Here is a 12,933-nt window from a genome sequence, read left to right on the forward strand (position 1 = left end):
TCAATGCCCGAGGCAGGATTCGAACCAGCGACCATAGCGGTCGCTCGGTTCCAGGCTGAAGCGCCTAGAACAGCTCGGCCACACCGGACGGCTCAGATACAACATTTCAGACCAAATGCTCAAGTGAGGAGGTAAGAATTAACTTTACCATATCAAGGACACAACCCTTGCTGTCATATCAGTGAGCTGGGTAAACCGATTAAATCTAGATTGAGAGAACTGTTTTCAAAACTGCTGCTAATAAGGGAAATGTTACCTTCATACGTAAGTAACCAGATGATTAAACCGAAAAATTTAATTGTTTGAGTAACATATTCGGTAACAGGAAATTTGATTGACCATCTTTGAACATGTACTGACATAGAATACATAAACGTCGATGTAATAAAATTTGTGCAGCCCACAATTATTTATTTACTTATTTGTTGTTTTACATGGTCAGATCAGGGACTTAAGCTCGTCTCTTGCATCTCATGAGACACCTTAGCACTTACAGTGTTGACACACATGTTTATAAATGACTGTTAGAAGACATAAATGAATAGTCTTTATTACTAAACGGCTAACCCGGAGCACGACCACAGTTGCAGGTCACCTATCCAACGGTTTCCAAGATTATTAAAAATTTTATTTTCAGTACTTCGTACAGTTACTGGCAGAATATAAAAATTTAAAATTCTATCATCATCTACTTATTAAGACCAACCCACACTTATAAAAAAGTGTGTATACATGTCTTGAGGCATCATAATTCACGGCACGCAAATTACCCAGGCTATATTCGACCAGTACTTGGGAAAGAGGGCACAGGTCTTGCTGCAGCGGTAACACCGGTTCCCGTCAGATCAACGAAATTAATCGTTGTCGGGCTTGGCTAGCATTTGGATGGGTGACCGTCAGGTCTGCCGAGCGCTGTTGGCTAGTGGCGTGCACTCAGCCCTTGTGAGACCAATTGAGAAAATAGGTGGTTCAGAAGTAGCGGCTCTGCTCACGAAAACAGACAGCGGCCTGGAAAGCGGTGTGCTGACCATACCCACCTAAATATCCGCACCCAGTGACGCATATCGATGAGGATGATACGGCGGTCGGTCGGTTGCGTTGGGCCTTCTGAGGCCTGTCCGGAAAGGGTTTTTTTTAAGGCCACTTAGCATCCTCCAACAAAATTTACACGTAATTTCGAACGTTAACGAAACCATTTCTCACCGTCATTCCCCAGTAAGTTATGAATAGAAAAAAGTTTATCACTTACTATATTTTCGCTCTTAATGCTGCAAAACGGCAGTCTCACACTTAACGTTTCACTTCATTACTTCTTTAGTGCTAACTCTATCCGTAACACGTTTTGCAGACAGTATCAACATATACCAGTGAATGTTCCTGCAAAATTATTTCACTGCAAGACAGACAATTCGGGAGATATGAAGTTTTCTGCATGGGAGCTCGATTCTTTAAAGAATCGGGTGTGGCGGCTTACTGGTGCTAAACTAAATGGGATCAGACACCAATGACAAGCCTGTCCTACGGCATTATCGACCTGGTCGTAAGTAAGGAAGATTTACAAGCTTTGGTTCAAAGAAATGGATAGCATACATAGCACAAAATAATGGTAAAGGATAGAGAAAGCAAAGACGATGGTGGCGAAGAGTAGCAAAAAATGGGGAATGACACCATTATGGAAGCAGTGAAGGAACTGTCGTCCAGGAAGCAAGATTGTACGTGATTCCCTAACGAAAGTGGATACCACAAGTATACTGACATATCCGAAAAAAACATTGTTCAACTACATATCTCTAGTGGTACCTGTATCAAACAGCCTATGTGTGTGGAGAAAGTTCCTGAAGATGTGTGCCTCTTCAACAGCGTTGTACGGTAGTGAAACGAGAACCATCGGAAATATGGGTTAGAAGAAAACTGACAGCAAATTAAACGTGATGCTATGGAAGAAAGTTAAAAAAGAAATAAAGGGGCGCTAAAATCAATAGGCGAGGAAAGAAGCCTGTGGAAATATAGATATACAAAATAGATTATATATGATATTGGGTGCTGTACTGTCTCCTGAACTAATTTCGTTTATACACTCTGTTTGAATAATATTTTGTCATTCCAGTAGTAAATGTCGGAGATTTTCGTTTATGGAGTTGTTATCTGATCTAACTTCCAAACAAAGTTTAACGTCGCCTAAATACAGACTGCAGTTAAAATAAGACAGTGTGGAAGATGTTTGAATATTAGTAAATACTCTCCTGGAAATTGAAATAACAACACCGTGAATTCATTGTCCCAGGAAGGGGAAACTTTATTGACACATTCCTGGGGTCAGATACATCACATGATCACACTGACAGAACCACAGGCACATAGACACAGGCAACAGAGCATGCACAATGTCGGCACTAGTACAGTGTATATCCACCTTTCGCAGCAATGCAGGCTGCTATTCTCCCATGGAGGCGATCGTACAGATGCTGGATGTAGTCCTGTGGAACGGCTTGCCATGCCATTTCCACCTGGCGCCTCAGTTGGACCAGCGTTCGTGCTGGACGTGCAGACCGCGTGAGACGACGCTTCATCCAGTTCCAAACATGCTCAATGGGGGACAGATCCGGAGATCTTGCTGGCCAGGGTAGTTGACTTACACCTTCTAGAGCACGTTGGGTGGCAAGGGATACATGCGGACGTGCATTGTCCTGTTGGAACAGCAAGTTCCCTTGCCGGTCTAGGAATGGTAGAACGATGGGTTCGACGACGGTTTGGACGTACCGTGCACTATACAGTGTCCCCTCGACGATCACCAGAGGTGTACGGCCAGTGTAGGAGATCGCTCCCCACACCACGATGCCGGGTGTTGGCCCTGTGTGCCTCGGTCGTATGCAGTCCTGATTGTGGCGCTCACCTGCACGGCGCCAAACACGCATACGACCATCATTGGCACCAAGGCAGAAGCGACTATCATCGCTGAAGACGACACATCTCCATTCGTCCCTCCATTCACGCCTGTCGCGACACCACTGGAGGCGGGCTGCACGATGTTGGGGCGTGAGCGGAAGACGGCCTAACGGTGTGCGGGACCGTAGCCCAGCTTCATGGAGACGGTTGCGAATGGTCCTCGCCGATACCCCAGGAGCAACAGTGTCCCTAATTTGCTGGGAAGTGGCGGTGCGGTCCCCTACGGCACTGCGTAGGATCCTACGGTCTTGGCGTGCATCCGTGGGTCGCTGCGGTCCGGTCTCAGGTCGACGGGCACGTGCACCTTCCACCGACCACTGGCGACAGCATCGATGTACTGTGGAGACCTCACGCCCCACGTGTTGAGCAATTCGGCGGTACGTCCACCCGGCCTCCCGCATGCCCACTATACGCACTCGCTCAAAGTCCATCAACTGCACATACGGTTCACGTCCACGCTGTCGCGGCATGCTACCAGTGTTAAAGACTGCGATGGAGCTCCGTATGCCACGGCAAACTGGCTGCCACTGACGGCGGCGGTGCACAAATGCTGCGCAGCTAATGCCATTCGACGGCCAACACCGCGGTTCCTGGTGTGTCCGCTGTGCCGTGCGTGTGATCATTGCTTGTACAGCCCTCTTGCAGTGTCCGGAGCAAGTATGGTGGGTCTGACACACCGGTGTCAATGTGTTCTTTTTTCCATTTCCAGGACTGTATAAGAATAAGAGCCCCAACACTGACATGTAATACTTTGTTTATACTATTGTGCCTTACGCGTTCTCTTCATAATATTCTGTTGGTGCCCTAAAACACAAAATACGAGTCATTGCCGCCTTATGACACAAAATGGTTGGTTTTTTTATGTTTTCAGTTAGAACGTCGAAATTCTCATTGTTGGTGATTTTTCTGACACTGAGAAGAATAAATATAGTAGTCTATTGTCGATCTAACGTGAGTTTCTTACTTCGATAACATTAGATGTACTTATATTTCAATAAATATGATTGAAGAGTATCCAATTGTTTATTCGTGCAGCTGTTCAGTTAACCGAACATGTACTGAATTTACGGTATTACGGTAATCTGTAGTCAGAGGGACAATTTTGTGTATTTTGGTGCTTGGAGTATTGTTCGGGAATGTTCAATAGATGTTAATGTACATGTCTTAACATAACTACTGAATGTACATGTCATTCCTGCATCAGAGATGTATGCAATAATACGTATGGCAATAGGCTGACCTGCAGATATGATCCAGGTTAGTCATCTTTTGACTGTGTATACAATGACATTTCTAAGAAAGAAAACAGCAGTGATTTGTTTTTTACTGATGCTAGACATCGTATCGTTCTTTGCACGAGGTTGCATTACACATTGTTCTGTAGAGAAGTGGTTGTTTAGTTTTTCGGTATATTTTGCTACACTTCATCAGTTCGCCATTAGTTTGCAATCTAAGGTCATTATAAATATGAGAACTAACGAATTCCAGCCTGAAATTTAGAAAGGCTCGTCTTGCGCAGTTGGGTTTTCGCAATTAGTCACCCGCCTGGAAATGCAACGTGGACAGTTCACCAGGGCCATTAGATGATGCATGTCGTCAGTCACTCAAGGGGCAGTTTTCTTTGTCAGCTGTACGATTTACTACGATGACTGGCACTTAGCTCAACAAACCTCTTTATGAGATTTCGCATTTCTCAATTCTTATCTGAGGACTTGGTTTTCATAGCTCGTAACGGTACTTCCGTAAACAACTAAATTGCGTTGTAACAGAACGTAGATTTGAAAGAAATCACTGTTGTGAAACTAAGAGACAAAGATAAAAATGTAATGAGGGATCATCTATTCAATAGAAGGTCCTACCTTCAAAACCGAAATGTTTCCGAACGATACTTACGACAAGATTTAGCAGTTACACTGACAGGGACTGAAGAAATACCTGATCGCTTCAGTAGAGAATCGTGCTTTCGACATCACGAACTTCTGCGTGTTGGGACGATGAGCGTGTCAAAAAGTTCTCGTTGGCAGTCAAATTATTAGTGCTCTTCTGACTCTTCAGCACAGAACATTATCAGAATGTTGTGCAGTTTCGGAAGTTGCACCGAATGCTTTATTCACTAGTGTGGTGTATTTGAAGGACTGCAAGCAACAGGTGTTACCAAGCATTTCCGCCACACACGTCACGTTAATACATTAACTGCACAGCTATTTGATACATTCTTTGCTCCAGTCGACGTTATTGGCTGGTCTCCATAATATAGTCTCTTCTCTGTTCCTCTCATTTGAAAAAGGTTTGTAATGAAGCTGTACCCCTTGGTTTCCCTCCACAGTTTTTATCTCCTGCCCTTAACTCCATTACCAACTTGTAATTGTTTATGATGAAACACATCCTTCTGAATATTCTCTATCCGGAGATCCGAATGGGGGGTCTATTTTAAATCTGTAATGTTTTACTAGAAGGATGCAAACATCTTTAAGTATGCAGCAGAGCCATATGTCACAGGGGAATATAACTGCTGTAGTTTTCTCTTGTTTCCAGCCAGTTGTAGTACCAACATAACGACGTTTTGTTGGCTAATGTTACAAGGCTTGATCAGTTAATCATCCACCGTGTTACCCATGCAGCTACTGAAGAGTTTTGCTGCTTCGGTACGGCTATCTGTGTGGTTGAGGGAGGGTCACTCGTGCAGTAATCGTTGAATGTAAATTTTCCACTTTGCTGCTTCCACAATTCTTTGTACACTTGTACTGCTAACCCCCACTTTACGTGCACATTGCGTAGCAGACTTCTGTGGAGAATTAACAAATGTTTCCAACACGAGAGCCGACAAAACAGGACTTGTGGCTGTACGCTGTCTTCCTGAACATCCTTTTTGAATATCACAAATCATTCCATGTAATTCAAACTTGTCAATTATGCGTTTAATTGCTAGGCGGGTCGGTGGTTCTGTTTCAGACTCCCGCCTCCACTGACGTTGTACTTCAACGGCATTATCAAACTTTAAAATCCACTTCACAATACATTTTTGTTGCTCAAATGTCAAGCGTACTCCAGCCACACCGTTTTCTCAATACTGAGATGAAAATACTAACATCTGTTGAGCGAAAGACCATATTATAACACGTTCGTAACTCAAATCGAACGACAATATCGATATCTCGATAGAGCCTGAAAAAGACTGCACACATTTTTCTGGCGGATTGTGAATACTATAATTTTACTGTATTCGCAGGTAAGGCCAAAATAATGGCTTTCAAATGGTAGAATATAGTCAGACCAAAAGTAGTGATAAAGGAGAAAATTTCAGAACAAGTATTACATAAGACAGTGGTTCCCAACATTTTCTACTGCGTGCCCCCATTTGCAATCCCAGAATATCTCATAGTCGCCTATGTTTATTTATTTTATTCATTTTTATTAACTTTTTCCTCATTTCGAGAAACTTTATTTGACAATAATCTACAACCCACACTTTAGTAAAAATGGGCTATCAAATGTGGACTAATATAAAACTATAGTATTTCAAAGAACCCGGTAGCATGGTTCTGCTTTCTTCTGAACCGTGTTCTCCCCCACTATAAACTTATTATGTTCTTCCCCCATCCCCTTTCCCAAGGGGGCGCGACCCCAAGCTGAGAATCACTGATACAGAATGTGATGTTAGTTTTAATTATAACAAAGACATTCAGAATATAAAAAAATTTCAAGCTATCTGCAGAAAAATTGAAAGAACTTTCGAAAGGGAAACAAGAAAGGAAAAAGCAAACGAAATTTTGTGAATTTTTACTGTATCTGCTCTGGTATATGGTTCCAAATCATGAACAACAACAAAGAAAAGACAATCACGCAGACGACCAGCGCATCTGAAGTTCAAGAGAAATCTAAGGGTCTGTAGTAAAATGGATAAAATAAGAAATGGAACTGCAAGATAAAATTTAAAAATCTTTTCAGTTAATGAGAAGCCAGAAGACAACAGGACGAAATTGATCAATTTAGATAATGAATGAAAATAGATTACCAAAAGAATAATGAGTTATCGGCCGACTGGAAACAGAGAACTAGGAAGACCTTGAAAGAGTTGGATGGATGACTGAGACGGGAATGTGAAACTACAACACCTCATCTTTGGAAGGAGATGATGATGAATCCCTTAAGTGTTTAATTGTAATTCCACCAATAGTCTGATACAGAGTTATGTTTTTACTACATCTAAGTCTATATACTTTTCTTCTCTTGAATTTTTGCTTTCTTCTATGGGATCAGCCTTGTTTTATAGGTTGCCTCAATAGTAATAATTCGTACTTGGATAACCTCCTGACGCCAGCACTCCCTCCCGTGTACCCCATCTGGGTGCGTCAGTAGTAAAGCTATGTTCAAGTGTGAGGACGTTTTATAAATGTTTGCCTAGTGTGTAGCTGAGGAGGGACGTGTGTACCAACTCGGTATTTAGATAGTTGGTTGTGGGAAACGGCCTAAATACCACAATCATGCTGGCCAACTAGCCAACCATCGTCGTTAATCAGGGAGACGTAATCGATCCGGGGTAGGTCGCTTCCCCATATCTTGAAACAGCGCTTTAATGCGCTCGTCTGTCACTGCAGGAACCTAAAGTCTATGCACTAACGGAGTTAACAGTTTGAAGTGCAGTAACTGTCCCAGGCACACATGGGAAGACAGAATATATCGCTTGACTTTTCACATGGCTGCACCTGCACCACGGAAATGTTAATTCTCGAGTCGCGAGTTATTGTTCAGAATGATGCTTACGCTCTATTCTACTCTACAGAGAGAGGTTGTGCAGTGCTAAGACGTTAGACTCACGTTCAGGAGAACTGCAGTTCAAGTCTGGCAATCAAGGAAGAGATTTTCCATGGTTTACCTGAATTGTCTGAGGCAAATGCCGTGATGCCGTATTTGAAAAGGCACGGCTGAACTGCTCTCTGCCCTTAACCTAAACTGATGCTCTAGTGACCTTATCGTAGACGGAACGCTAAACCCTGATCTCTCTTCCCTCATTTTAAACGTCTTTCAAGTGTTTCCAGAATGAGATTTTCACTCTGCAGCGGAGTGTGCGTGGATATGAAACTTCCTGGCAGATTAAAACTGTGTGCCCGACCGAGACTCGAACTCGGGACCTTTGCCTTTCGCGGGCAAGTGCTCTACCAACTGAGCTACCGAAGCACGACTCACGCCCGGTACTCACAGCTTTACTTCTGCCAGTATCCGTCTCCTACCTTCCAAACTTTACAGAAGCTCTTCTGCGAAACTTGCAGAACTAGCACTCCTGAAAGAAAGGATATTGCGGAGACATGGCTTAGCCACAGCCTGGGGGATGTTTCCAGAATGAGATTTTCACTCTGCAGCGGAGTGTGCGCTGATATGAAACTTCCTGGCAGATTAAAACTGTGTGCCCGACCGAGACTCGAACTCGGGACCTTTGCCTTTCGCGGGCAAGTGCTCTACCAACTGAGCTACCGAAGCACGACTCACGCCCGGTACTCACAGCTTTACTTCTGCCAGTATCCGTCTCCTACCTTCCAAACTTTACAGAAGCTCTTCTGCGAAACTTGCAGAACTAGCACTCCTGAAAGAAAGGATATTGCGGAGACATGGCTTAGCCACAGCCTGGGGGATGTTTCCAGAATGAGATTTTCACTCTGCAGCGGAGTGTGCGCTGATATGAAACTTCCTGGCAGATTAAAACTGTGTGCCCGACCGAGACTCGAACTCGGGACCTTTGCCTTTCGCGGGCAAGTGCTCTACCAACTGAGCTACCGAAACACGACTCACGCCCGGTACTCACAGCTTTACTTCTGCCAGTATCCGTCTCCTACCTTCCAAACTTTACAGAAGCTCTTCTGCGAAACTTGCAGAACTAGCACTCCTGAAAGAAAGGATATTGCGGAGACATGGCTTAGCCACAGCCTGGGGGATGTTTCCAGAATGAGATTTTCACTCTGCAGCGGAGTGTGCGCTGATATGAAACTTCCTGGCAGATTAAAACTGTGTGCCCGACCGAGACTCGAACTCGGGACCTTTGCCTTTCGCCGGTAGCTCAGTTGGTAGAGCACTTGCCCGCGAAAGGCAAAGGTCCCGAGTTCGAGTCTCGGTCGGGCACACAGTTTTAATCTGCCAGGAAGTTTCATATCAGCGCACACTCCGCTGCAGAGTGAAAATCTCATTATGGAAACATCCCCCAGGCTGTGGCTAAGCCATGTCTCCGCAATATCCTTTCTTTCAGGAGTGCTAGTTCTGCAAGTTTCGCAGAAGAGCTTCTGTAAAGTTTGGAAGGTAGGAGACGGATACTGGCAGAAGTAAAGCTGTGAGTACCGGGCGTGAGTCGTGCTTCGGTAGCTCAGTTGGTAGAGCACTTGCCCGCGAAAGGCAAAGGTCCCGAGCTCGAGTCTCGGTCGGGCACACAGTTTTAATCTGCCAGGAAGTTTCATATCAGCGCACACTCCGCTGCAGAGTGAAAATCTCATTCTGGAAACATACCCCAGGCTGTGGCTAAGCCATGTCTCCGCAATATCCTTTCTTTCAGGAGTGCTAGTTCTGCAAGTTTCGCAGAAGAGCTTCTGTAAAGTTTGGAAGGTAGGAGACGGATACTGGCAGAAGTAAAGCTGTGAGTACTGGGCGTGAGTCGTGCTTCGGTAGCTCAGTTGGTAGAGCACTTGCCCGCGAAAGGCAAAGGTCCCGAGTTCGAGTCTCGGTCGGGCACACAGTTTTAATCTGCCAGGAAGTTTCATATCAGCGCACACTCCGCTGCAGAGTGAAAATCTCATTCTGGAAACATCCCCCAGGCTGTGGCTAAGCCATGTCTCCGCAATATCCTTTCTTTCAGGAGTGCTAGTTCTGCAAGTTTCGCAGAAGAGCTTCTGTAAAGTTTGGAAGGTAGGAGACGGATACTGGCAGAAGTAAAGCTGTGAGTACCGGGCGTGAGTCGTGCTTCGGTAGCTCAGTTGGTAGAGCACTTGCCCGCGAAAGGCAAAGGTCCCGAGTTCGAGTCTCGGTCGGGCACACAGTTTTAATCTGCCAGGAAGTTTCATATCAGCGCACACTCCGCTGCAGAGTGAAAATCTCATTCTGGAAACATCCCCCAGGCTGTGGCTAAGCCATGTCTCCGCAATATCCTTTCTTTCAGGAGTGCTAGTTCTGCAAGTTTCGCAGAAGAGCTTCTGTAAAGTTTGGAAGGTAGGAGACGGATACTGGCAGAAGTAAAGCTGTGAGTACCGGGCGTGAGTCGTGCTTCGGTAGCTCAGTTGGTAGAGCACTTGCCCGTGAAAGGCAAAGGTCCCGAGTTCGAGTCTCGGTCGGGCACACAGTTTTAATCTGCCAGGAAGTTTCATATCAGCGCACACTCCGCTGCAGAGTGAAAATCTCATTCTGGAAACATCCCCCAGGCTGTGGCTAAGCCATGTCTCCGCAATATCCTTTCTTTCAGGAGTGCTAGTTCTGCAAGTTTCGCAGAAGAGCTTCTGTAAAGTTTGGAAGGTAGGAGACGGATACTGGCAGAAGTAAAGCTGTGAGTACCGGGCGTGAGTCGTGCTTCGGTAGCTCAGTTGGTAGAGCACTTGCCTGCGAAAGGCAAAGGTCCCGAGTTCGAGTCTCGGTCGGGCACACAGTTTTAATCTGCCAGGAAGTTTCATATCAGCGCACACTCCGCTGCAGAGTGAAAATCTCATTCTGGAAACATCCCCCAGGCTGTGGCTAAGCCATGTCTCCGCAATATCCTTTCTTTCAGGAGTGCTAGTTCTGCAAGTTTCGCAGAAGAGCTTCTGTAAAGTTTGGAAGGTAGGAGACGGATACTGGCAGAAGTAAAGCTGTGAGTACCGGGCGTGAGTCGTGCTTCGGTAGCTCAGTTGGTAGAGCACTTGCCCGCGAAAGGCAAAGGTCCCGAGTTCGAGTCTCGGTCGGGCACACAGTTTTAATCTGCCAGGAAGTTTCATATCAGCGCACACTCCGCTGCAGAGTGAAAATCTCATTCTGGAAACATCCCCCAGGCTGTGGCTAAGCCATGTCTCCGCAATATCCTTTCTTTCAGGAGTGCTAGTTCTGCAAGTTTCGCAGAAGAGCTTCTGTAAAGTTTGGAAGGTAGGAGACGGATACTGGCAGAAGTAAAGCTGTGAGTACCGGGCGTGAGTCGTGCTTCGGTAGCTCAGTTGGTAGAGCACTTGCCCGCGAAAGGCAAAGGTCCCGAGTTCGAGTCTCGGTCGGGCACACAGTTTTAATCTGCCAGGAAGTTTCATATCAGCGCACACTCCGCTGCAGAGTGAAAATCTCATTCTGGAAACATCCCCCAGGCTGTGGCTAAGCCATGTCTCCGCAATATCCTTTCTTTCAGGAGTGCTAGTTCTGCAAGTTTCGCAGAAGAGCTTCTGTAAAGTTTGGAAGGTAGGAGACGGATACTGGCAGAAGTAAAGCTGTGAGTACCGGGCGTGAGTCGTGCTTCGGTAGCTCAGTTGGTAGAGCACTTGCCCGCGAAAGGCAAAGGTCCCGAGTTCGAGTCTCGGTCGGGCACACAGTTTTAATCTGCCAGGAAGTTTCATATCAGCGCACACTCCGCTGCAGAGTGAAAATCTCATTCTGGAAACATCCCCCAGGCTGTGGCTAAGCCATGTCTCCGCAATATCCTTTCTTTCAGGAGTGCTAGTTCTGCAAGTTTCGCAGAAGAGCTTCTGTAAAGTTTGGAAGGTAGGAGACGGATACTGGCAGAAGTAAAGCTGTGAGTACCGGGCGTGAGTCGTGCTTCGGTAGCTCAGTTGGTAGAGCACTTGCCTGCGAAAGGCAAAGTTCCCGAGTTCGAGTCTCGGTCGGGCACACAGTTTTAATCTGCCAGGAAGTTTCATATCAGCGCACACTCCGCTGCAGAGTGAAAATCTCATTATGGAAACATCCCCCAGGCTGTGGCTAAGCCATGTCTCCGCAATATCCTTTCTTTCAGGAGTGCTAGTTCTGCAAGTTTCGCAGAAGAGCTTCTGTAAAGTTTGGAAGGTAGGAGACGGATACTGGCAGAAGTAAAGCTGTGAGTACCGGGCGTGAGTCGTGCTTCGGTAGCTCAGTTGGTAGAGCACTTGCCCGCGAAAGGCAAAGGTCCCGAGTTCGAGTCTCGGTCGGGCACACAGTTTTAATCTGCCAGGAAGTTTCATATCAGCGCACACTCCGCTGCAGAGTGAAAATCTCATTCTGGAAACATCCCCCAGGCTGTGGCTAAGCCATGTCTCCGCAATATCCTTTCTTTCAGGAGTGCTAGTTCTGCAAGTTTCGCTGAAGAGCTTCTGTAAAGTTTGGAAGGTAGGAGACGGATACTGGCAGAAGTAAAGCTGTGAGTACCGGGCGTGAGTCGTGCTTCGGTAGCTCAGTTGGTAGAGCACTTGCCCGCGAAAGGCAAAGGTCCCGAGTTCGAGTCTCGGTCGGGCACACAGTTTTAATCTGCCAGGAAGTTTCTTTCAAGTGTGTTATGGATGTTGGGAAACGAATGAATTGGGGATTGAAAACACGCTAGGACCATTATGCATTGTCCAAAGCAATATCTCACATACACAGATTAAATTATATTAATTGATAATTTTTCACCATATTTCATTTGTACAAAAAGTAACTAAAGAACAGAATTAACAGTAATTTTTTCTGTTTGTTTTTTGTTACTGTGATGTGTTCTGAATTTCCATTGCAGTTCGTTATTAGTTAATTACATCTCATAGTTTGAACAGTCTGATTACTTCAAGGCTGGCCATTCTGAATGTCATCAATGTTATCTACGTTGGGCATGAAGCTAGCCCCAGGAATGAGAAAACATTGTGTGGAAATGAGTCAATAACGTTAGTTTAATATTTATTTTGGGATCAAGTCATCATTTACTAATTGACTGGTGCTGCTGTTTAACTACATTTCGGTGTATTTGCAGAACGTATCAGCTACAATGCAGATGAAAGGACTCGTTCCGTATCAACATTTGCAAGTCCATTCTGCATGTGTACAAACAATTTCTCT

At 45.4% G+C, this 12,933-nt stretch overlaps 1 protein-coding gene and 1 non-coding gene across 2 annotated transcripts in view; both read left to right on the forward strand.

Moving 5' to 3' along the window:
* Positions 1–12,933, forward strand: part of LOC126354341 (prohormone-1-like) — a 259,993-nt gene that overhangs the window by 16,307 nt on the left and 230,753 nt on the right. The gene's annotated exons all lie outside the window — the stretch shown is intronic.
* Trnas-uga (transfer RNA serine (anticodon UGA)) lies at positions 10,187–10,261 on the forward strand. The gene has a single exon. It is a non-coding gene; the product is annotated as a tRNA-Ser (tRNA).

Source organism: Schistocerca gregaria, chromosome 3, assembly GCF_023897955.1.
Source record: "Schistocerca gregaria isolate iqSchGreg1 chromosome 3, iqSchGreg1.2, whole genome shotgun sequence".
In the NCBI taxonomy this organism is placed as follows: domain Eukaryota; kingdom Metazoa; phylum Arthropoda; class Insecta; order Orthoptera; family Acrididae; genus Schistocerca; species Schistocerca gregaria.